This window comes from Syngnathoides biaculeatus, chromosome 4 (assembly GCF_019802595.1).
Source record: "Syngnathoides biaculeatus isolate LvHL_M chromosome 4, ASM1980259v1, whole genome shotgun sequence".
In the NCBI taxonomy this organism is placed as follows: domain Eukaryota; kingdom Metazoa; phylum Chordata; class Actinopteri; order Syngnathiformes; family Syngnathidae; genus Syngnathoides; species Syngnathoides biaculeatus.
The window spans coordinates 31,112,752-31,138,934 of NC_084643.1; the positions used below are offsets into that span (position 1 = coordinate 31,112,752).

The 26,183-nt window shown below is 40.2% G+C and overlaps 1 long non-coding RNA gene across 3 annotated transcripts; it reads left to right on the forward strand.

Annotated features, from left to right (window-relative positions):
- Positions 1 to 7,572: 7,572 nt before the first annotated feature.
- On the forward strand, positions 7,573 to 24,878 carry LOC133499779 (uncharacterized). Of its 3 annotated transcripts, XR_009794740.1 has the most exons (7): positions 7,573 to 7,911; positions 11,705 to 11,808; positions 15,740 to 15,855; positions 18,276 to 20,090; positions 20,154 to 20,274; positions 24,596 to 24,675; positions 24,752 to 24,878. It is a non-coding gene; the product is annotated as an uncharacterized LOC133499779 (long non-coding RNA). The 3 variants fall into 3 exon arrangements; XR_009794738.1 differs by lacking the exon at positions 11,705 to 11,808; XR_009794739.1 differs by lacking the exon at positions 11,705 to 11,808 and having other exon boundaries at positions 18,288 to 20,090.
- The last annotated feature ends 1,305 nt before the right edge of the window (positions 24,879 to 26,183 follow it).

Below are 26,183 nucleotides of genomic sequence, written 5' to 3' on the forward strand. Positions count from 1 at the left end.
TACCAATACAAAGATGAATACTGCAGTAAACATTTCTTTGAAGTTGCACCATTGTCCTGATAAACCTGGTAGAGATCAGCGGGACATCTTATTGACAGCATGTTTATGGTTTTGAGGAGTACCTGCTTTGAAGTCAGCAAGGTGGTGCATCACTCCTCAAGGTGTTGCTGGGTCACACTCCAGGTCACACAGGCCATCGGAAGGAGAACAATAGACAAAGCAGAACAATACCAAGGGAGAACAATACCAAACCAAGAATATTACAAACAAATACATGATAAAACAATGAATCTAACAGTGACCTAGAAAATTTGAAGCCACTTTATCAAGCATCTTTCTTAGTCTTCTACATAACTACATAATTAAACTGAAAATACAGGTACAGTATATTCACTTAAACCCTCCAGTGGCTTTAATATATACTGCCGGCTCATCGGGTCTTTTCCAAACCGTGACAACAAGGCGCTCAAAAACGGCTATGTCAGCACAAGACCCCTGTGATAATTTCCATCACTTATCTGGGTATAATCTCTCATGTATGGATAAATTTAGCCACGGCGTGGAACAATACAGAGATGGAGACTGTGGTGTGAGCGTACAGCGTCATCTCTGCTGCTTAGCTAGCATATAAAAAGTGGTCATTTATTGTTAGAGCTGCCATGCATGGATTTGCCACCGAGGGTCGTATCTATGTTCTCCCCCTCTCAGCTCAAACAGAAAAGAAGAGATACAACTCGAAAATGTGTCTCATTTAAAAACAAAACAAAACAAGGAAAGCAGTGTTATTCCCAAATGGGCACTGTCTCCAAACCATGTATTTTTTTTTTTCCTTTTTATGCGTAGGGGTATCAAAAACACAGATCTCCAATGAACTGCTGCAGTATCTAGCAAGTGTAAGCTGCTCTGCAGTTGTGTATTGTGTCAACACTGCAGAAAGATGATCAATACGGTGTTCGAGCAGGGCTTTTTACCATCTGTCCTCATCCCCACGGTGCTACCCCCCACTCACCCAGCCCCCAAATTATCCCTCCAAAGACTACGACGAGATGTCTTAGATTGTCTTTCCATCGCTAAATTATCTTTCTGCCGTGTTGTTCAGCGGTGAGACAGATTCCTTATTTGCATGCCACTGACGTGCACCCTGTCCTGACCCTGACTATTAATGATAATTTGATACTTGATTGTACAAAGGAGTCCAGAGCTCATTGCTGCGCTTCGCAGAGGGGCAATTATAGGGTCACCTGAGGTGGACAGGCGGCTCAAGGGGGGTGGAAGTATTTGATGAGTAAACGAGATGGAACAACAATTATGCCATCTGGCGTCTCACGAAAACAGGAAATCAATTAGATAGCTTTTTTTTGCATCCAATTTACGACTTGATACTCCCAGAATGTTTTACAATTTATACTGATTATTGTTATAAACTGAAGATTATAATTGATTGGTGTACCCTGCTTTTAATGCTTGTATCCATACATAAAAACAAAAACACAGACCAGGACAAATACTAAGATCTGAATGTTTTTGATGTCATTAATAACACAGAAAACAAGATATATTTGCATTTGATATTTGTACCATACGTATAACTTTACAGCACTGGGGGAAGTTTTTAACTAGACAAGGTTTAAATCCCAGTTTAATCCATCCGGTGTGGAATTGGTACAGTATAGTATGTCATCGTAGTTGTATGGGTTCTGTCTAGGCTCTTTGGCAACATTCAAAACTATCATCTATGGGTACTGCTGTACTCCTTATCCACACGAAAGTTGCGAGTATGGGTGAAAATGTGAGAACAAATGTTTTAAATGTTTTTTGGTCTTGATGTGCCTAAAGAATGGCTGATACTTGCTCAGTCTCGGGTGTACCCTGCATCTCGCCCAGTCAGCTGGGATTGGCTACAACTCATCCAGGGCCCCAAAGAGGATATATGTTAAAGAAAATATATATAAAAAACTTCATAGTTCAGGTACTCCAAGATAGACAAACATTATAGCTTGGACTCGTTCATTTATTTTCTGAACTGCTTCTTCTCACAAGGGTCACGGGCAAGCTGAGCCTATTCAACCTATTTTCGGGCAAGAGGTGGGGTAATGGCCGATCAGTCGGTTGTGGAGAATAGCCTTCCCACCAATACAGACATCTTCAACAACAGATGTAGAAAGTGCCTCATGAAAGACCCAACCCACCTCTCACAGGCTCTCTTCCATCCTCCCCACTCAGACAGGAGGCTACAGAGCACCCGGTGCAGGACCACCATACTGTTGTTGCTGCTCAGCTTCTTTCCGGAAACTGTCAGACTGTTAAACTCAAACAATGCCCTGTGTCCCTGACATCAGCCCCACCCTAATGTCTGTTCATCCTTGCGTGATGAACACTTACTTCTCTTATATGTACATACAGTATCAATATTCAGTCCTCTTGGATTTGTATTTCTTTTGCATTCACATCCTTGCTGCATTTGGATATTTGCACACACTGAAAACTGGGAGCAAGCATCTCTTTAATTCTTATTAATCTTTTACTTGTATATTTTTTTATTCTATTTTTATGTTGGTTGGGTAATCTGGGACTATTTACATTGTGTTAGTAGGTTTACTGTGGGTGCGTTAGACTTTGCTGGAAATTTCCAACTGCTGCTCCCATATTGCTGGCCTTTGTCCGTGCTTCAACTCATTAATATGTACGCAGACCTCAGGAACACCACCAGCTGCATTCGTTAGCCACGACAGCATTTAAAAAAAAACAAAAGTTGTAATCCGTGTGAGCAGTCAATCCCTATAACTCACGTTTGGATGGTACTGCTGTCTTTGTATCGGTCTGTAGAATCTAAATAATCCATCTATACATTTTCTTAGCTGCTTATCCTCACAATGGTCGCGGGGAGTGCTGGAGCCAAATGTCAATGGGCAGGAGGCGGGTAACACCCTGAAATGGTTGCCAGCCAATCACAGGACACATCGACATAAACAGCCACACTCACAATCACACTTATGGACCATTTATAGTGTCCAATTAAAGTTTCATGTTTTTGGGATGTGGGTGGACACCGGAGTGCCCGGAGACAAACCACGCAGGCACGGGGAGAACATGCAAACTCCACACAGGGAGGGCTGAGAATGAACCCGGGTACTGTGAGGCCAACGCTTTCCAGCTGAGGCACCATGCCGCCGATGTCAATAATATTAAAATCTTTTTTTGTGTGGTATGTGCCGAAAAATTCTCGAAGAATTTCCTCTTTAAGATAAATATTGAGGTATTTTGATCAGCTCTTCTTCCTGTTACTGATAAGTGTTGGTCCTTTGCCCTGCTAAATGTGATCTTATCTGCTTTAGGATACTCGCATGTTTATTTTATTGTTAACTTTATTTCCTTTGTGTTTTAAATTTTAACTTTCTCAGTACTTTGTTGTAAAAATTGCTAGGAGCAATTTGTTTTTGACTGTATTAGTTAGGTTTGAATGTCCCAGTGTTATTTTATGTTCTTCTCTAATTAAAATACACTTTATGTTAACCAATTGTCATTTGAATGTTAATCCCATTTGGTGTCATTAAGCATTAAAAAAAATGTACGCGTGTGGTTATAACAATTCAATTCCTTAAATACTTGAATTTGTCAATGGCTTTCAGATGTCACCCCATTGTTTTATAACAGTAGCAGCTGGTGTCACACTGCTTCAGCTAACATGCACAAACACTGTCACCTAAAACGGAGTGTTTGATGTCAACATGACAAAAAATGGCAGCTAACCGAATGTCAGGGCGGCGTAGTTTTCCCCGTCTTCCTCCTGATGACTCATATTTATGTCACATTATTGTTTCCTTTTTTGTCAGTTTAGAAGCTTGGTACGTCAATGTCATCTGCAACATGTTGTTTTTGTTTTGTTTTGTTTTACAATGCTGTGTTTAAAAATGCTTCCATCCATTCTGTTGCATTTGGAACTACGGGTAAAACAATTCTATACCAAGTGGAAGAGGAAATTACATTTTTCTCTCGTAAATGTGTAATTTGGAAACGCCCAATGTAACTAGATAAAAAACTGTGAAACACAACTTTGATGCAAGAAACTGAAGGTTGTGTTTAACCCTATATAGCGCACTCAAAATAATTGTGGAAAACGAAAGATTTGAACTCCACTAAATTTAGCACTGGTTGTATTTGGTTAACTACCGACGTCTGATTGTATGGCAATGACATGTTGTAATGTGCCCTTGCTTTTTATTAATCTTTGCAGAAGTAAAGGCATCCATTCATTTATTTTCCATACCACTTATCCTCACTAGGGTCACAATAGAATGCATATTAATGTGCACATCAGGTTGATTCAAGTGTGCAGCAACAACAAAACCCAACTGACATTGAACCCAAAAGGTTTTTTCTTCGTTAGTAAAATGAGATATCATGAACCAACAGCACCGTTCATTGTCAAATATCTGCACTGCAACAAATGGCACTCTTCTAAAAAAAAAAATAATAATAATACATTTCCCACCAGCTATGGAATTGTTTGGTTTTGCTGTGTTACGAAACACAACAGATGATGCTTTGAAAGGCAGTCTGCTCGGAGGCGTGGCTCTATTTTTAATTTTTTTTGTCTCAATGGTGCTTCTCAGTCATGTGTGTTGCAGCCCGTCAATGGGTCTCTCTTGAATTCCTCTCTGTGTGCAATGAATTATAGCATTGGAAAAATAATCTTTATAATCTTTCACCAAGATGCTATAAAAAAAAAAAAAACTAGACATAGATTCCCTAGTACCTTTGTTTTAGTATTGGAATAATAAGTCACTTTCAAAAGGTGGAGAGTCAGCTCATTGTTAAAATGTTGAAAAGGGAGCACCATAACAACTTTAAGTCTCGGAACTGTTATCTGTGAGAGACCTTCAAAAAAAAAAAAAATCCCACAATGCCTCACAACTATTGTTCAACTACCTCCTCCATTTATCTGTCAGCACGCTCCAGATCCTTTTGCTTTATAGTTGCACCAATCCACCCCAATGCACTCCCAGGAAGGACTGAGTCTGTTTGCTCTGATTGTCCTTGAACGTCCCCTGTGGTCCGTTGTAGTGTAATGGCCGGGGAGTTCGGAAGGGGGTGGGCACGAATAATCAATGGATGCTGCCCGCTGATAACGCCCAAAGGACTAGTGTGGAGGCTGTGTTAAATTTCATCGCCAATGCTTGCGAATGGGATTGACCAAAAGAATAGACAGTGGTTCACCTAAATTAAATGTGTGCATTGTGTGTGTGTGTGTGTGTGTGTGTGTGTGTGTGTGCATGTGTGTGTGACAAACAAGAGCCTGGTAAATAAAGCTTTTGAAGGATGATGATTTGGATCAAGGACGACACATTGACACAGGCCAAATAACTCATTTCAAATTGAAGCACTACTACAATTCCCACTGAAGGAAATATATATTTATATGTGGAAGTGCAAACCCGAAGACGAGGTTCATCTCTTTTAAAATATGTTTTTTCTTAGGTAGACTTCTCTTTGGACCGGCAAAGCAAAAGGAGATGAAATTGATTTTAACTTTTATCAAAAGTTGAAGCCTTGAACAAAAACACTTTTCTGGTCAAAAGGTGAGGAAATGGATCCTGCGAATTGAAACTGAAGAGACATGAAGATTTGAAAGGAAGCGACTCGCTACTGGAAGCATTCGTAAAATCTTTGTAATAATTGATTACCTTCGAGAGCTCCAAATGTGGTGTCTAGACATTAAGCGCTGGGGAGCTTGGCTGGAAAAACGCATCTCTAATGTTATTAGACACAGCTGACAATTGGCTAAGGTTGCAGAAGCTCACACTACAAGTGATCATGTCATCTTTTCTGGGCTTATGCTGAACATTTCAAAACACCCCCCAGATCCCCCACCCACCCACCACTATATATTTGTATAGCGGGACACTGGGGGAATTGGTTGGGATGTGGGCCTCAAAATTCTGAGGTCTGGAGTTCAAATCCCATCCACACCTGTGTGGAGTTTGCGTGTTCTCTCTGTGCCTGTGTGGATTTTCTCCTGGCGCTCCGGTTTCCTCCCACATCCCAAAAACTTATGTTTATTGGAGACTCTAAATTGCCCATAGGTGGGATTGTGAGTACGAATGGTTGTTTTTTTCTGTGCCCTGCGATTGGCTGGCAACCAGTTCAGGGTGTACCCGCCTCCATTTCTGATGATAGCTAGGATTAGCATCAACACTCCCGTGACCCTTGTGAGGATAAGCGCCTCAGAAATTAGGCTTTACACAATAAGGAATTTTAAGAGTACCTGCTGACATTGTCTATTGTCACACCTTCCAATCACATTGACCATGATCCTGTACTATACCTTCCCAGATAGGGTGGCTCCCTGCCACGCAACCAGGGCCTGCCAAAATGGTCCTCAGCCAGGTACTGGTCCATTGCCTGGGTGGGGGGGTCATAGATCCCTGCTGTAATCTACTGTATATATGTCAAATAACTGTATTGTTTCTGTAGTTTATCTTGATATGTGAAAGTTACAGTAACAAGGTTGAGGCTTCTTTTTATTTCTTCTGCATGCACCCAAAACGCAGAGCTGGTCCAAACGCAAGTTCAGGGCTTTCTCTTTTAATTTCTTCCTAGTCGCTGCTCAACAGCTCCGAGCCAGCAAGCCGGCTGAAGAAAAATATCGAAGATGTAGTGGCAGAGGGTCAGGAGTACTGCGTACAGCGTGACCGTTCAATAAGATTCATTTACATGCTCTCCATGTCGGACACTGTCCCAATCAAATTTGCATTTCACAGGTGGAAATTGCAGCATGAGCCAAACCATCGCACGTCAATACTTCTTTGTTGCTAAGTGAGTAAATCACATTAAGCCTCGTTTGAATAGATAGATGAATGCATGGATTGATGAATGGATGGATGGCTTGATAGATTGATGGATACACAGATAGAGACAAACACATATCTATTACATTGCAGGTTACAGTCTATGTTTTAAAATAATTAGTGATGGTCACTAATACGCTGTTATTCATATTTGTATGTGAATATATAAAATTACCTTTTTGTGCTTGGAGCTCCAAGCTAATTATCAGTCTCATTATCCAAGCACTTTTTAAATTCTCCTTGCTTCTTTTCATTTTTTTTTTTTTTTACCCTGAATAAATACTGGGGGAGTTAAACAAAGGAAAATAAATAAAACATTTAAATATGTGAGTGATGTGGTGGCATCATATTACAAAGTAAAATGGCACCCCCTTCTTTTTTATTAGTTCTTGATGTGTCGTTTTGATTTCTTTTTTTTTTGCTTCATCATTGCGTAAGATGCACATTAATACAAGTAGTTAACTGGTACCTGTCAGCCACACCTAAGGGCTATCATTGACAAATAAGTATTCATTTTTGTGTTTTGCAGTGTTTTAAAGTTGAATTTTGCTGAATTGGCTTTATACTTCATACTTATTTGGCGCATCTGCCGGGGGCGTGGCCAGGCCACTGCCCTAGGCGGAGCTCAGGCAGCAGCTCCAGACCTGCACCGTATTGACACTAATTAGGCCAGGCATATAAACCTTGAGTTTGTCACTCTTGTTTGCCAGTTCAATGTGCTTGAGACTGCATTAGTCTCTGTGAGTATTCAAATCTCTTGTTGTGCTTTTACCTCACAACCAGCAATTTGTGCCACCAAGTCTTGTTTTTTTACCTAGTAGTAATCTGACCTCATTTTCATGTTTTTGGACCTTGCCTCTTACCAGGTGTTTTTGTTCCTCTGCCTTTTTTGGACTGCTTATCTGTGTATGACATCGGCCTGAAATAAAACCACCCTCAACATCCTCTCAGGCCTGCGTTTGAGTCCTACCCCATGTCGTATGCCCTTGACAGTATCTTAATTATTTTTTTTTTTTTTTTTTTTTTTTTTTTTTTTTTTAGATGTGGATAAACCCCGCACACGGTGAGGATGAAATCAATACACGTCATGAAACTTTCACTTGTGATTTTTATGTTTTTGTCCATAATGACAGTACAGTATACCCAAGATTTGTCGCTTCTTCGTCGTTACCATTTCCGTGTTTTCCAGTGTCTTCGTGGATAGTCAAGTTTAATGGGGCCCTTTTGCTTTATAGTTTGCTGGCATCGAGAAATGTGCATAATATTCTTTAAGGTTGGTCAGGAAAAACCTATGCTGAATGTAGATTAAAGGTATCATTGATGCACCTCTTCAAGGGATTTTTTTAAACGTTTCCTCCAATTACCTTTTTGTTCATCTCTCTTAGAAAGGAAGGAAATGTTCACATTTAAAATTCTGAATCTGAAGAAGCCCACAGTGTAACAAAAAGTAAAATGTTGCATTTCAGGGTACAAAACAGAAAAGAACCAAGGGGATTATGATAGAAAAGAACAGGTTTGACATTTGTGATTATCTACCTAACCACTTATTTGTTAGATCCACGTAGAAAAATATCCCTCCTAACACAACGCACACCAGAGGATAATCTCTCATGATAATCTTTTAGAGATGCTTCAGAATTAGACCTTTACTGAATTCCATCTCAAGATAAGGCAACTACTCAAATTTGGACAGTTTGTCAGTATATGTGGGCCACTTCAAACTGGGTCTAGTAAACCAGTTCAGAGTCTGACTCTAGTGGGGATAAGCGGTACAGAAAACTGGTGGATGAAAGCAGCAATGGAGACACAATGATCAAAACAGTGAAGAGGGGGTAGTCATCTGAGAGCAACCCCATTCCAGAAGAGAAAACAATCGGCTGCAGATTGTGGCGCTTTCCACACATGAGCATAATATTGAAATTCCCTCCACGTACTTGCTGAGGATTTCCACTCCAGAGAGAGAAGAGTTCCTTTGGAGATAATGTCAAGCATCCTGGAATCAAGTTCTCCTCATCCCCTTTGAAGACAACAGATCTTTTTTATTTATACTTTTAGTTTTACTTTCAGAGAAATTTTTCTGAGCTGTTCTTGAGTAAGGCCAGGGTGGTTCTGCATACCGACGGGTCATTAAAAGAAACGGTAAATACTAATCGGTGATGGGATTTTAGTTTCTCGTTTTGCTTGCAATAAGCCATCACAGTTGTGATGTGGCCATTCAGATGCTGAAATATTCAGGTTTGACAACAAAGATAATTACGGAATGTCTTTTTGTTGTTTTGGATGTAGAACACCACAAAGCGTATGCTGATACCAGCAGATAAAGATCAAAATATGCAATCCTATACTGATGGTCTACTGCTTTACTCACTTGATTTCTGTCAGTGTTTCGCTTCAGTGACAGGGTGAACGTGAGTGTAAAATGTTCTTAGTCTCTCTATGTATGCTGTGATTGACTGACTTGTTCAGGCTCTAGTTCGCCTTTTGCTCAACTTCAACTGGGATGGATTCCAGCTTTTTCTTGACCCTGAACAGGATAAGCAGTATAGAATGTGGGTGGACAGATGCTAAAGAGGTCAGTTCATTTCCTGAATGCTTCTCTTGAACAAGGTCGGATACTCGTCTTCCTCTGAGTTTGCCAAGCAAACGAAAGACTTAGTCTCTGTGACCTCTTGCAAAGTGGTAGATGACAAGGCCGACTTGATCTCTTGCGCACTCGAATCTTTATCTGAACAGTCCTCGTTTAGATGAACAGAATCCAAAAGTCAGCATCAGATGTGGAAGAGTAGGGGAAAGTGGCTTTACAGTAACCCAAGTGGATCGTTGCCTCTTGGCCCTCAATGTGATGCAGCAGGAAAGGGAAAATGAACACAGCCCACTGGACTGCTACTCCATCCGAACCACTACTGTAGCAAGGCAGATAACAGCGCAGGGCTTCAAAGTGTTTCAAACAGATGTTCTCCTGAACTGATCTTGAACAGATTTGGTCTTCACCTCCACTCAGGGGAAGGAGACATGGAGCGATTAGGGGGGGCGTACTTTGTAACATGGGCACACGTGGTGTTTCTCACCTATACTTTCCCACATTGGTGGGTGGTGAGGATTTCGAGGTGTGAGGTTTGACATACATATTCAGAGAAGAAGGGGGGGGGGGGATCCTTGATCCTTTTTCTATGGCACGTCTCTTCATTTGATTCTCGTTTGAGCTGGAGCATTATCCTGGCTGACTTTGTGTAAGCGCACCAACACCACCAACCACTTATAGGCACCAACAGATGGTTTCAAGTCTTCAGTTAACCCAACACATATGTTTTTAGGATGTGGCGAAAAAGAAACAGGGACCGGCGAAAACCCACGCAAATACAGGGAGAAAGCACAACAGAGATTTTAAAACCATGAACCTGCAGATATGTTCACCGCTGTCCCGAACAGCAAACCATTCAGTTAAAACTTAGAAGGGGCGGGTGAGGGAGTTGTAGATATGTGAGAACATCTCCTGCTCTACATGGTCTTAAAAGTCTCCAGTAATGCCACAAAAGTCACTAGATTTCCCACTTGTCACTTTTAGGGAAAACATTTGCCAGATGGGTTGGAAAAGTAGTTAATCGTGGTCGACACTACCCGTGAGTAACTGAAATCTGAGTTCATACAGTAATATGGCAGCTGCTGTAGGAACAGCCAGTCCATTCTTTCCAGTTGCCCTCAATTGACAAGCAATCACTCCCTTGTGTAGTCGGCCTTTTCCACCACATCAACTGGGATGGACTCCAGTTTTTTCTGTGACTCTCAAAAGAATAAGCGGGATTGAAAATGGATTTGGTACAAAAATGAAGCAAGTCAAATTGAGTCCCCATTAAATTTCAATTTGCACATTTCTCTTGCTCGGACACAGTTTTTAAGCGCATGATTTTTTTTTTCCTTTTTTTTTAAATATTTCCAAACTAATCTGTCTCATCTAAAACTCTGTCTTTTGAATTAAGTGCATAACCGACATGAAGTTTAGTCAAAGTATGACCAATTATCGGTGATCTTAACTGTGAAATTGCCATAACTTACCTCTTTTATACGTTTTATAATAGGGGACTAATGTTGTAATTCTTACTGTCTCTTAAACTTGCAACTTAAAAGTTTAACTTGCAAACCTTGCATGTTGCCACTCTCCTTTTACAAAAATAGATTCCTTAAAACTCAAAATATAGTAATCTCCAGCCTTCCTTCGCTGATACTTTATATCACGGTTATGAAACACATTTTTGTCATGTTGTAGTTACGATTTCCCTCAGAGGGCTGCGAATCACTTTGTATTATTGAATAAACACAAGTACTGTAAACAAATAGCCAATTCTGATATCAGTAACCTTAAAAACAAAAAATGGGCAATTGGTAACAACAGTAATATAAATAGTTTAACATTTATTACATGTGACAATTTAAAATTTCGGTACAAATTTTAGAAAAGATTACAGGAGTTGATGCACATGATTTGCGTCCATGGCTTACATAAAACTATGTGTCGGGCTGGATCTGCCCCCCGGGCCTTGAGTTTGACACTAGCGCTCTAACAGATACAATGTCTTGAAAAATGCTCATTTTCAGTTGTAAACATGGAAGTCTTCTGAAGTCCTTTAGTTCATCTAAGTCAAGCGAGTCTCACAAATTCCAAGTCAAAATCATTTCATGTCTTTAAAAGGTTTGAGGCAAGCAAGTCCTAAGTCCTATGACTTAAATCCCCCACCTCTGGTGCACGAGGAAAAGGCCGAAAAGAAAATAGATTGCTCGATGTTGAAAAAAAAATCAAGAATATGAAAAGTAAAATCAGACAACGACAAAGTATATTTTAATTTTTTGTTCACTTTCAGAGATGTCGTCAGTTATGAAATGAGAGAAGACACCAACTGGTCCAATTGTGGAGAAACAGATGCCGCCGGACTCCGACCTTAACGTTTTTGCGCTCAGTTGCAAGGTTGACTTATTTTGAATAATCGTCAAACGGCAATGTGTGAGTCACTCGTCCAGCTGGACACTGAAACTGGAGCTTGGCTTATTACATGAGTCACGCCAATAAACCGAACTAATGCAGACATCTCATATTAAGTCAAAGGCAAAATGAGTTGTGATCTTTAAAAATAAAAAATCACACCACCTGTGTTTAGTCACTGGTGAATATTTTATGGCATGCAGAGATTTGTTATGCTCAACTTTTTCCTCTTTATTCTTTGGATTGGAACCAGATGTTGTCTTCAACACCAACCAACAACATTCTGATACTTGGGTGCCCATGATTTACAAGTTAATATTAACTCACAAATGCTTTGTGTTTGATGAAACAGTCAAATGGGCTGTAAAGTCTAAAAGGTCAAATGCATTAATCGCACAGAATGATCCAGAATGTACTCAAAACGTCTGAAAATTAAATATATCATGCAAACTCTAAACCATGTGTTTGATAAATACACTAATCACGTTTACATAGATTAGAGATGATGATGTATGGATGACTATTAGGGCCACACTGTAATGAAAGGTAATTGTACTACAAAGACAAAAATCATCCTTTTCTAAGGACAAAAATATATAACCTAATGGAAATAAAACAAGTCATTTTATAAGAATCTATAATTATAGGAGCATGAATTAATATGTGCATTAAGTTAAGGACTGGTCAGGAAGTTTTACAAACAATGAAATCCCTGTAAAGTCAAAATACATGTCTTATACTGTAAATCTGACTATACAAAGAGAAGTGCTATTAATAAACCCACCGAATTTGAAGGATTAAAAAATCAGACTATAACATCATGTTTTAAATCTATTTTCAAACATGTAATATACGATATGAATTGCCTTTGCAGAACCTTTAATGTTAATCTTGCAGTTCGATAGGTTCTTTCATTTTTTTTTTTTGACCTAAATTACATTTCTCATGACTTTAATATGTGATCATTTTTTTCCACTCCTGAATTTTTCTGTGGCCTAGTATTTACAAACCTTGGTGCACATGACTCACAATGCAATGCATCAACATGCTTTGTAATTCAGATAAATGAGCGCCATTAACGTTGCTATGTAAGGTGCACATCCCAGATGACTTTAAAGAGAGGACAGAGAAGCTCAGAAATACTACTAGATTTATCTATGTTTAAGTCCTAGGCATTTCATTCTTGGGGAGGACAGTGTTTTTTCATTTCTGTGCAAATTCCTCCCATCCAACCCAATTGAGAGTCCTCCCCGCCTAATGTGCAGAATGATGACTTCAAATGCAGTGAGTCTGCGCTATAATAGAGGCACAGACTCGCTAGCAAACACTGATCAATACACTACAGACGCTTGAGAAAATGACTTTGGCTTCCAAGGTTGCAGTCATTTTGCCCATTTAAATGCGGTTTCTATCTGATGGAGTGACGTTTGTCAGAGATGCGGCATCCTACAAAATGCCTCCGTTATTTTACCTGCATTGCTTACGCTGCTGTTGAGTTGATTTTACAATATTTCAAATGGAGAATGCAAAGGAACCTTTAAAGTCAAATGCCTCATAAATACATAGTTCCCTTGTTAGACTCTCTATCCCAAAATGATCATAGGTATTACCTTGGGCATGCTTTTTCTTTGGCTTTTTGTGACTGTTACTCCAAAAGAATGTCTTTCACTGGAAGCGGTCACTAAAATAGCAACGCTGGTTTAAAAAATATTGATACTTTACAGACTTAACTCTGCAGGCCGTTGCGCTAAAAATCTCAACGCAACAATAACTAACACCATTAAATCAGACAAAAAGGGAATTTTTAAAAATTCCAAAGCCTTTTGATCTTTTGCAGAAGCACAACCAGCAATGAAAATTGGCCAAACATAAAAAAACAAAGAGAAAACTCTCCTTCTAAAAATTTTCCAGATGGACTGAAACCTTCTCAGAGGATGGATTAAATCGTGTCGGATTGCTCCATCTTCACTTCTGTTTAATGAACTTTTTCAGAGCCACTCCATCTTTGCAGTATTTTGAGTGTGTAACATGGAAGCCCAGAATCCTTGCAGAGTACTTTGATACACGGGCATCATTGCCACAATATTGGAATTAGTTTCAGAGGCTAACCTGCCCTCAACTCATATTTCCACCATTCCAGCAACATCAGAAACATCCACCCACTCCTCTTCTTAACCGCTTATTCTCACAAGGGTCGTGGGAGTGCTGGAGCCTATCCCAGCTGTCAAAGGGTGCAGGAGGCAGGGTACACCCTGAACTGGTTGACAGCCAGTCGCAGGGCACATGCAAACAGCCACACTCACAATCACACCTCGGGGCAATTTAGAGTGTCCGATTAATGTTGCACGTTTTTGGGACGTGGGAGGAAACCGGAGTGCCTGGAGAAAACCCACGCAGGCATGGGGAGAACATGCGAACTCCACACAGGCGGGTCGTGATTAAACCAGGGTCCTCAGAATTGTGAGGCCAGTGCTTTACAGCGGTGTCACCGTGCTGCCACATCAGAAACATTACATCAATAATCAATCATTCAGAAATTAAAACACCATCATGTAAATTGCTTACCCAACCACCTGGAGGCTGCAAACTTGCATTGCATTGCTCTCATTAGCTGCAAAATTGGGTGTAAGTGTGGGGTAAACCACGCACCCAAATGGTTTGGCGCAGCTGTTGGAGTACGACAATATTGTGGCCAACTGTCTCAAACAGAAAGATGTTGTATGACAGTGTCTCTCTTTTGTTAGACTGTGCCAAATAAACACAGGCAGCCACTCCGGTTCAGAATGAAAGATATATCTTCCCATTTTTTTGCCACAGATGCCAGTTTAAAATGTAGTAAATCAGTTCCAGTTAAGTAATTCAAACTTTTTCTTGTCTTTTCAGCAAAATCAAATAAAATGGGTTCATTTCATCCCTGCAGTTGCAATAGACATATAATAGCACTGCCAGGTGCGATTGACAGACAGATACATGAAGTATAATCAAACAGATGAGCACATAAATTGGTTCACTGATAGTTGCCAGATGTGTAAAGTCCAACAGTCAATACAAATTTGCATTTTGATAGTGATATTGGTATTGGAGTAGAATGTGACATCTGCAGGTAAGCAAAACTCCAGACTCACTTTTATACTGGGGAAAGATTCACAATGGTAGTGCAATGGATACATAGTGTTCGCAATGACTCAAGTTAATTGTCTAGTAAAGTCTATTGTATCTGGTATTGTGCGGTTTGGAATGATAAACAGTGGTCTGGCTTTCATCTTCACTGTGCAGTGAGTTGGTTGAATGACAATTGTGGCAACAGCTATCTTAATAGCCTGAAACGATAGCAGCACAACACAAAAGGCCACAATTTCATTCAGTAGAAGGAGCTGACTGGATGAGCAAATGACAGCAGTGGACGGCATCACGCGTTTTGAGATTGACGAGAGATATTTTTCTGAAGAAGTATATTTAATATTCTCACCGTTCATCTAAATAACTGTAATGCAGTGTACTTTGGAGTCAGCCAGTTGTTCAAAATGCTGCCGCTGGCCTCTTAACTGGAACACATAACAGGAAGCACATAACTCCTATATTGGTCTTCGTCCACTGGCTGCCTGTGCACTTTAAATTTTTAGATTTTGCTATTTTTCTGTCTGTAAAGAGTCTCACCCTGCTTTACTTGTCTCAACTCCTTCATCCATTCATACAGGCCTTACTAATGCCTTAGGTCAGCTGGCCAATTGCTCCTTGGGGGTACAAAAGTCTAATCTGAAACCCGGAGGGAATATGGCTTTTTCTTTCCATGGTCCAAAATTATCTCAAACCCATCTTTATTTTCTGGCATTCAACCCATTTGTTTTATATTGTATATATTTTTTTACCATTATATATCAATCCATCTAATCTCGGTACTGCTTATACTCTGTAGGGTTGCTGGTATGCTGGAGCTAATTCTGGGCGAGAGGCGCAGGACACCCTAGACTGGTCGCAAGCCAATCCCAGGCCACATACAGACCAAACAAATCTCAACACTCACATTCGCACGTAAGGATAATTTAGAGTTTTCAATTCACCTACTCTGCATGTTTTTAGAATCTGGTAGAAAACTGGAGCACCTGAGGAAAAAAAATGCACAGTGAGAACATGCAAAGTCCACAAAGGATGGCCTGAGCCAAGCCACTGACTGTCCACAGGATTATGCAAAAACAGCAAGGTCATGTTGGTTGATCAGTCTTCAGTTTCTTTGAAATTCTTGCCTTTGGAGCGTTTCCAAATTTTACAAAGGGCAGAATAATCCCATCCAGAGTCAAGTCTTGTTTTACATATTCCATGTGAAGACTCTGATGTTCTTCCCTTGAGGCAATATTTCCAAGAAGACCAATTAAGACATGCCAGGGTCTGTCAGGCGGAAAATGGAGCAAGCTATCTGACAACGCATGTCACGAGGACTTCCAGGCTTCGGGATGGTCAGAGCGACTATAAACAGTCAATTGTCAGTCATATGTGAGTGAAAGGTTTCAAATAATATACTCTGCGCCCTCTACTGCAGTTGGTCCCCAACTACCAGTCTGCGGCCTGGTACCAGACCAATTTAAATCATTTCTATCGTATTGTAATTCGTATGTCAGTATATTTTATTACCAAAATTGACCGGCTCTTCTCCGCCGCTACACGTCTGTGTGTGTGTGTGTGTGTGTGTGTGTCTGTGTGTGTGTGTGTGTGTGTGTCAATAGAAAAGTCGAGACGGCACATGACGCTTACATTTCCGATCCCAGCCAGCTCGAATCGTTCTGTTTCCGGTCTGAGCGGGCTGGCTAATTGTGGTAGAGCTCATAGAAGAAAATAATTTCATAAACTAATTCAGTTCATTACATTTACTGAAAATATATTTTTTCAACAAAATGTTTGCAAACGAATATGTATGATGTATGATATGGATTGATTTATCAACTACCTCTCATGCACCAAATGTGCTCTGACATAGACACAATTGTAAGTTTCTAAGTTCTACTTTTACGGATTTAATAGTCTACTCTCCTTGAGGAGCTACGGAACTGCAGTCTTGTCTGGTCTTTTCAAAATATTATTCACACTATGCCAGTCTCTGGGTTTAAAGTGCGCCTCGAGCACTCATGTGTGGGGCGTTCATCCTTTTCCCTTGCTTGTGTGGGTTTTCTTCAGGTGCTCCAGCTTCATCCCACATTTGAAAAATAGGCCTACTTTGTTCACTGAAGAATCTAAATGAGGGGTGGCATAAAAAAGTTTTTGTTCAACTTTTACTCTGTTTCTTTTGTTACAAAAAACACTTGCAATATCTTTGTTATTAAAAGTGAAAACAATTTGAAGTTTTTGGGTGTTTTGGCAGGAAACATGAAGTAGACACACATGATTTGCTTTTGCGGGCCACATAAAATGATATGACGGGCCAAATCTAATTTGAATGTATTTTTCTCATACTTGTGTTGGTTTAAATATGGTATTAGACCACAAAAAAATATTTATATTTTAGCATTTGAGATCATGTAGACATTTTGGGCTGTACCAGAAATAATAATAATAATCTACTCAACAAATAATTGCTAAGCCTGCCTTTGGTCCTACAAGGCACTCCAAATCCATCTAGGAAGTGATGGAAAATCTAGCAGGCCTGGTAAAAAATAAATAAACGAAGAAATTGGTGTTTCGTCAAATTTTGTGTCAATATTTTCTGACAAATTTTCGGGTTGGAAAGAAATACTTGTTACGCTGCAGTCAAGCATTACTGAATGGAATGATCCCTTTTGCACACTTAAAAGGCACAGTCAAAGAGGCGTTGATTTGGAAACGATGCCTGGGTAAAGGCTTCGCAGCATGTTTCATTATTGTTTTACTGTCAGTGATAATTTGCTCAGATTACAGATCTGTGCAGAAATGACTTGATGGCTTGTTTTGCATAAACGGATATAGTGTTTCATTGATGATAGAGTGTTACATTGAATTCCTCCGTCTTTTTGCTTGTTAAAAAAGTCTTCATTCTTTGCACTGAAACGGCCATCATTGCTTGGGCTCGGGAGTAATGAATGGTTCAGTTACAACCAAGCATGGTCTTTGTGTCTAATTGTTGAAAAATCAATTAAATTTCTACCTTCCCCACTACAAAAAATGAGATTGCTTTATAAATGTGGCTAATTTGCTATTTAGTGACTGGAATATGGAGCTGGCCAATAAACCTCAAAGAATGACTCCACTCTGAGAGAAATTTTCTAACAAATTGAAATAAAAAAAACATTGCAGCCACTGAATGCATCAGGGTTGATAAATTTCTGAAATAATCATTGAAATGAGGCAAATGCTTTTCATGTATTTCAAATCAATAGATTGCATGCATGTACAAGAAATAAATGACATAAAATGACTGTTATCCAATTGCTGAATTTTGCCTTCCACAGCAAAACATTGTTTTAACTTGGAATACTTACATGTAGAATTCTGTGCAGAGTTCCCAGCACGTGGCATTAAAAAAAAAAAAAAAAAGTTGCAGATCTTCCACTGCTGCTGCTTGCTGAAAAAGGTCAGTTACATCACACTGCTGAAAACACCGATGCATTGTGGGAAGCATTTTCCAGCCTTGGTGCACTGTGGAACTTTGAGAAAGGCGTGAGTCACTGACTGCCGAGCACGATGTCGCCCCTGTCCCAAGAGAACCAATTACATTGTATGTTTGCCCCCAAAGTCTCAACATGAAGCACACACAAGGAATAAAAATATCAGGTGAGGCAGAGAAAGATGGTGCACACTATTGATTGTCTCAGTGTAGTATAAGGCTCCAGGGTGAGGAGGCTTTGCCGCTGTCTTGTTTGCATTCTGCAAACAGTGAACACAAGAATGATTTTGTTTGAAAAGTCATATTTAAACAGTGGCTGTATTGTAAATTTACACAGGCCATGTAGATGCGCACATGGAGCGATGCATGCAAGATTGAAAAGAAAACTATACTGTATATACAAAGCATGTCCCAATGCACAATGTCGAGGCTTGTTCCCCCCCCCCCATATAATTGTTATGCCATTTGTGGCCTTAAAGCTGTGATTCTTACAGCCTCTAAGCAATTTTCTTCTAATATATGTTAATGTATGATAATGTGCAGTTCAATGATTATACAAAGCTAGAAATGCGATATTGAGCCCAAATTCAAAATGTGTACCGCAACATCCCGTCCTCCATTTTCGATGGTGCTTGCCCTCATTGGCATGGACTGTGAACTGGAGCCTATCCCAGCTTAAATTTAAGTGAGAGGTGGGTAAAATCTGGTCACCAGTAATTTGCAGCGCACAACTACAACCGTTCACTCTAATATTAACTACTGAGGACAATATTGCATTTTGAAATGTGGGAAGGAGAAACCCCATGCATATACAAAAGAGAACATCCCTTAGAACCTCTTGACAGTGACACTAGCGCACCATGCCGCTGCTCAAAATGCTCTTGACCCTGAATTGAAAATGTAGCCTGTCACCTCTCAGTGGAATAATTTGTAGGACGTAGGAGCAATGTTTAGCACACCTACATAACAGTTGAAAGGGTCATCACATCTTGGGTCAGTCAGTTCTAGAATACTCTCTCTTACTCCCACATTTCATCAACATATATGTGAATTTTACTGGAGACTAAAATATTTATGTAAGTGTAAATTGTCATTTGTGGATATGTGGCCGGCAACAGTGTGTACCCCGCCACTCTCCTAAACTCAGCTTGGATTGGCTCCAGCTCAATGTTATTCTCATGAACACAAGTGCTGTAGGAAAAGGAATGAATGAGTATTATATATCCAACTCCTGCAAACACCATAAACCAAGGTCAGACAGTCGCATCATAAATATATATGATACTCCCATAAAATCTTTATTAACATTTTCAACAGCCATTGTGTAATGATACCTCAACCACTTACTTTAATGGTACTAATAATGTCTTAAAACAGTTTAACACTCTTAAATTACAAATGTCCAGGACGTGATAATAATGATAAACTGTTCCACAAGCCAATAAAACCTTTCAAGGCACGCAAAGGCAAACTGGCTGGTGGTCTTATTACCTGGACTTGACCTCCGCTTGTCGGCAGACGGCAAAGAACCGGGCCCGCCAACCAAGCTGGAGTTTTCAATTAATGCTTTGATGTTGGTTAAAGTGACTTCTCGTGAGGCGTGCCGGTCTCACTCAAAACGATCCCACACATTCATCGATGAGCTTCAGTCGAGTTGCTTGAAATTCTGCTGACCCTCCAAACTAAATATTCTCAGGTAACGTCAACATAGACAATGGTCAACTAGCTCTAATTCTTATCAAGGTGTTATTGTACTCAGGTGCAGGAGGCAGAGCTGTCGGCCTCAAACGGCCTTGAAGGTCAACCTCTGAAAGGCGACTGAAACCCCTGACTGCAGCTCTTTTTGCTTGTCTTCTATTTGGACAAATGGCAAGACTCAGGTGATCAATCAAACACCATCAAAAGGCAGGCGGGGAGTCGGGGAATAAAATAAAAATTCTTAAAATGTAGTGATGGACAGCTAGAATAAGATATGGCCATATGTTTTTGGAATTACATTAACTGCAAACACTAACCATCCATCCGTTGTTTACAATGCTTATCCTCATAAACTGACTTTGCGTGGACTGACTGGTTGACAGTCACACACTTACATTGCGACTTACAGTCACACATGCGAAAATCTTTCAAGTCCATTTACTTGCAATTTGAATGCAGAACTTTTCGACTGTGAGGCAGAAATACTACTGCTAACCTGTACTACGCTACTGTGTTGCACAATAAGAGTAATAATACCATGACTTAGTATTTATTTTTTCCCAAAGTGATCTGGAAGTGATTCCTGTGGAAAATATTAAACAAAAAAAAGATTGCATATCTAAAAACATGGAAACACAAACATAACCGTGAATCTGTCTCCCCAGAGAGTGCCTGAAAGTATTTATGTATTCAAAACATTTTTGTGTGTTTTCTGTGTTTGCCAACATGTGCACAAAGAAGCATGTTTAGATATTCATAAACTGAATATGCAGTGGGCGGTGAGATGTCAGTTCATTTTTATTCACAGCATTTACAGGATTTAGGCAAATTTTGAGAGTGATTCGTGATAATTCACTCAACAGGAAGTGCCGCTCAGGCTATAATTGTTTTGATTTTGTTTTTTACCACCAGCTGCATTTCACACATCAACATTTGGTGAAGTTCAAAATCAGTGTTTGGCCTCGTTATTTCTTTCTTAACAAGCTTTTGGCAAATTATTTCAAATCATCTGGCCATTGTTTTCATTTCCTCGCACGCTCAAAAGGCAAGACTTGAATATTTAATATTTAACGAAAGACTAAAGCTCTTGAAAACCTACTGATTCTATTAACTGATGGAAAAGTGTTTCTGTCGTTATCATTTTCCAAGGTTTAGTGATTTTAAAAATAACCTTGAGGATTGTGTCCTCTGACTAAGCTGTATCTTGTATGAAATACTGAGCATTGTATTGGGATATTTGTGGAGCAAATGATCTGGCTGAGTCCAGTTCCTTGCATGGATGTATTGACGGAAACATAAAAGCAACTGAGTGTATGTAATATGCATGATCCTATACATGGATTCTAAGCGTATTGTAAGACTGACAGATTGAACATTAATTTGGCATTTCATAAAAAGACCACATTTGAATGAGATCCCGTAACGAATCGTCATCTGACCTCATGAGCTCATCAAAGGATTAAGGACGCATTGCCGCCACAGGAACAGAACTTCCTCGTAAATTGAGGATCCCACGTATTCCTAACCCGAAACCTAACCGATTTCTTATGAGAGAAAGAAATTCCTAATGACAGGTAGACCACTTTCCCTCAACACATTTCGTTCCACCTCAGTGGTTCTACTGAGTTTTCACTTTATTCAACAGAAAATTAATGTAATCATTTTTTCCACTCAGGATGTACGAATTAGACCCATTAGTGTGACCGGAAGGATGTTGCAGGATTTATGAGAATACAAGTCAAAAAGATCAAACCGGTGTTTGATTAAAAAGCAGGCCTATTTCCTGCAGAAGGAGGCCGTGTTGCAGTATTGATCCAAATGTTAGATAAAACTACCGGCAATTTGTGCAACGAAGGACTTCTGCTGCCTGTAGTGCTGTAATCACAAGCCTCGCACCGACATCCCATTTCTCCCTGTCAGATGAACACAATTTAGCAATACGCAGACAAGCACGTCCGTGCAGCTTATGAGATTCCCTGGCTTTTGCGGGGCGTTCATGCTGCTCTCCCTCGGTAAATCTACAATTAATTTGTTCTTTTTTCCCCCTCCTCTCTTTCTTTCTCCCATTTCCCGTCGTTCACAGCTCGATACAGTTCAGCTTCGGTAGGCTGGCTTCCTTCGTGAGGTTGTGCCCTAGAAGGTGTGCTCGGGGTCAAATGTCAACCGGAGTAAGAGCAGACAGTCCGTCACGCTTTTCATCCTCGACCGTGGGAATCGCTCTCGCTCACCTTTATGCTTTATTAAATAAATCTCATTTACTGCCAGCTTTCCCAGTTAACATAGATATTTGACCTCTAAACCATCAACGGCAGTGAATTTAAGACCTAACAGGGGCAGTTTGTCGTTTAAAAAAAAAAAAAAAAATTGTCAGATTTGTTAAAATTGTCATTCGGACCGGACAGTAGAATATACAATGAAGAAAATGAGTATTTGGACACTCTCCTATATTGCAGGTTCTCCCACTTAGAAATCATGGAGGGGTCTGAAATTTTTATCGTAGGTGCACGTCCACTGTGAAGAGATAATACAAAAAGAAAAATCCAGAAATCACAATGTATGATTTTTTTAACAATTTATTTGTGATACAGCTGCAAATAAGTATTTGAACACCTGTCTATCATCTAGAATTCTGACCATCAAAGAGCTGTTAGTCCGCCTTTAAAAGTCCACCTCCACTCCATGTATTATCCTGAATCAGATGCACTTGTGGGAGGTCGTTAGCTGGATAAAGACACCTGTCCACCCCATACAATCAGTAAAACTCAAACTTGTAACGTGGCCAAGCCCAAAGAGCTGTCCAAAGACACCAGAGACCAAATTGTACAACTCCACATGGCTGGAAAGGGCTATGGAGAAATTGCTAAGCAACTTGGTGAAAAAACGCCCACTGTTGGAGCAATCGTTAGAAAATGGAAGAAGGTATCCATGATAGTCAATCTCAGTCGGAGTGGAGCCCCATCCAATATATCACCTCGTGGGGTCTCAATGATCCTTAGAAAGGTGAGAAATCAGCCCAGGACTACACAACAGGACTTGGTCAATGACCTGGAAAGAGCTGGGACCATCGTTTCCAAGGTGACTCTTGGTAATACACTAAGACGTCATGCATGCACATCAAATCATGCATGGCACAGAACGTTGCCATGGATTTTTCTTTTTAGATTATCTCTTTCACAGTGGGTATCCACCTATGATGAAAATTTCAGACCCCTCCATGATATCTATGTGGGAGAATATAGCAGGGTGTTCAAATACTTATTTTCTTCACTGTAGGAAAATGAACTGTACTGTTGAGCAATTAATTCGGGCTTCACGAGCTCTGTTGAAACTACGGTGGAACAGCCACCTCTGGGGGGGAAAAAAAAGTCCATCCCTTGTTTGCGAATAACTGGGCTAAAGACTAGCAAAAACAAAGCAAAACAAAGGACTTTGTGTAATAATTGGCAAGTGTCCATTGTATTCAGTGCATGTCTCTTGGATGACCATGTTAGTGAGGGCTGTGGGTTTGGTCTGGGACTCAAGGGTATAGGGAGTAAGGAAGTGAGGGTACATTCAGCTCTTGCTAGCAGTTTTAAAACCGAACAGTCCCCTTTAACTGTGTATAAAAGACGCTGTTACATTACTTTTTATACCCTGCATCAGTCAAATCTCAACTGTTTTTAGAGGTTTTTAGTCTTTCATGATGGGGAAAAAAAATACATAAAGTGCTTTCAAATGATACCTTGGCGTCCACCCTCATGCAGATTACAGTTGTTTTTCTGTTTGAGATACTGGGAAGTCAGTCACTTGCTTCTAAGGATTCTGCCTGTCTAACTCATCATTTGCAGTTAACATCGGATGCTGTGAATGGAGATGGAAAGTAGTTGTCCAACAACAGTTAGTCCTTAATGATCCTGTTCTTTCATGTAATCTCCCCACTGCCACGTTCGAGACATTTTGCTGTGTGAGCTCAGCATCTGGGAAATAATGCCACCCTTCTCACATTGTGCCAAGATGAAAACTCATCAATCACGGGGCCGCTGACATGTTGTAAAATGCATCATTAATGACTTAATGAATCACAATTTAAAAAGGTGTTGCCATCTCTTCCACCTTGGCATAGCCATAGCAGTGCCTGTCACTAGGATTGGTCTGGCCTGTGTGTGTTGATGTATAGTCTCAATCTAAGTGCACACACTGTGGGCTGTTATGGATGTTGGCCAGGGAGAACATTTACACTGGCTTGCTTGGGCCTCAGCTTCATGTATTCTACTATCCTGTTTGACCTAAGTTGACCTTAAAAACCTGCCATTAAAAATACAACAATGAAGTTCACAGAGACAAGTATTTGTTTTTCTAATGAATCCTGTAGTGATATGATTTGACTTTGACCATTTAAAAGCAAGTGTGTGGATAATAGTTCAACTTTTTTTCATGCATTGCTGACTGTCAGCCACCACTTTTGCTGCGCTTCCAAATTTGAATCGCTAGCGAACCGCATCATAATGTTGCAGATGTTTACAGGTTCGAAGTGAAAGTGAGAGTCAGCCAGCCAGCTAGCAAATGCCCTGGCGCTGTCAAGCTGTACCAATACAGTATATTAGGTAGATATAATGCATATTTTATAGTCCATTAATATTCCTCTATATTTACAATTTCACTTGTACTGTGGCGTTACAGGGTCTGCCTCAAAGATCTGAAGACTGTGGTTCGAAAGCTGACCCCGCCTGTTTGAAGTTTGCATGTTCTTCCCTCGCATGCGTGGATTTTCTTCAGGCACTCTGGTTTCTTCCAACATCCCTAAAACATGCATTAAATGGAATTGCTAAATTGTCCTTATGTGTGAATGATTGTTCATTTCTGTGTCCTGCAATTGGCTGGCAACTAGTTCAGGGTGTACCCCGCCAACTGCCTGAAGATAGCTTGAATAGACTCCAGCATTCCCACTACTCTTGTGAGCATAAGTTGCTCAAATGAAGGATGGATGGATTTGCACTGCACTTGCGGCGAGAGAGCAAGGATTGGAGAGTCTCTGTCAGTGTATGGACCAGTTGATCATTCATAGCCTCGCCAAACACCCACACTTTCAACTTTATTCTCACCAATTTCATCTCTTTGTGGTAATTCACTTCTTCCTTGACATTGCACAAAAATATACATCATACTTTGAAATTTTGGTTACCTTGACAGAGTAGGAACGGACCTCTGTCGTTAAGAGAGAACCTCCAGGAGAAGATAATATATCAGGACACTGCTGCACTCATATCTCATCACCATTGCCCCGAGTTTCAGAATGTCAACTGTTCTAATGTCCGGTATGTGCGCAATTTTAATATTAACTGTTAAGATTTGTAGTGTCAGCAGATCAAGCCCATTTCAATTTCAACTGTCTCAGTTGTTCCATGAAGAGGTTGTTATTGGACAAGAGGGTCCAGTTAGGGACTTGATAGATAAAATCTCAGCTATTGTCATGTGGGTGAGTGAGATTCTGACATATTAACATCAGCCAGAGACCCATACACAGATGTGCTACACTTCAGCTTCAGGAATCTGCGGAACTACTGCAAAAGCTAAGAGTCACTTGGCCAAGTTCATTTGGCATATGTATATGAGTGAAATCAAATACATCATTAAATGGAAGAGGATTTATTAAATGCCTAAATTATGCCCATCAGACAATTTCCTGTGCTTAAAAAAAAAAAAAACTGAGTGACTCAGAAGCAAGGCATTTATCCAGTTGAGTAGACAGCACTTTGTATGTTTTTCCCTCTCACGTCTTTCATTTGGGTATCTTCATATGTTCACAGATGACTTGCAAACTAATGCAGAAAGCCGCTGTTAAATAATGAGGGAAAGACTCCCCAGGGGAGCGTGCCCTTGACCCCCTCTGGTGTTTGCTAATCTCCTGCATCCTGCCATCTATTGATAGATAATGCTGTCTTAATTCCAGGAACGATCCCGCTGAGAAGTGGTAAATGCCTCACCAAAACAATATTTGAGTAGCAGCATCAATGTCAAAGCCTCAACCCGTGAATATTTATTTGAGGAATTTCAATTTGGTGTGCATGTGTTTTAATCCAGTAGTATTTCATTGGGCTTCTATATATCCATT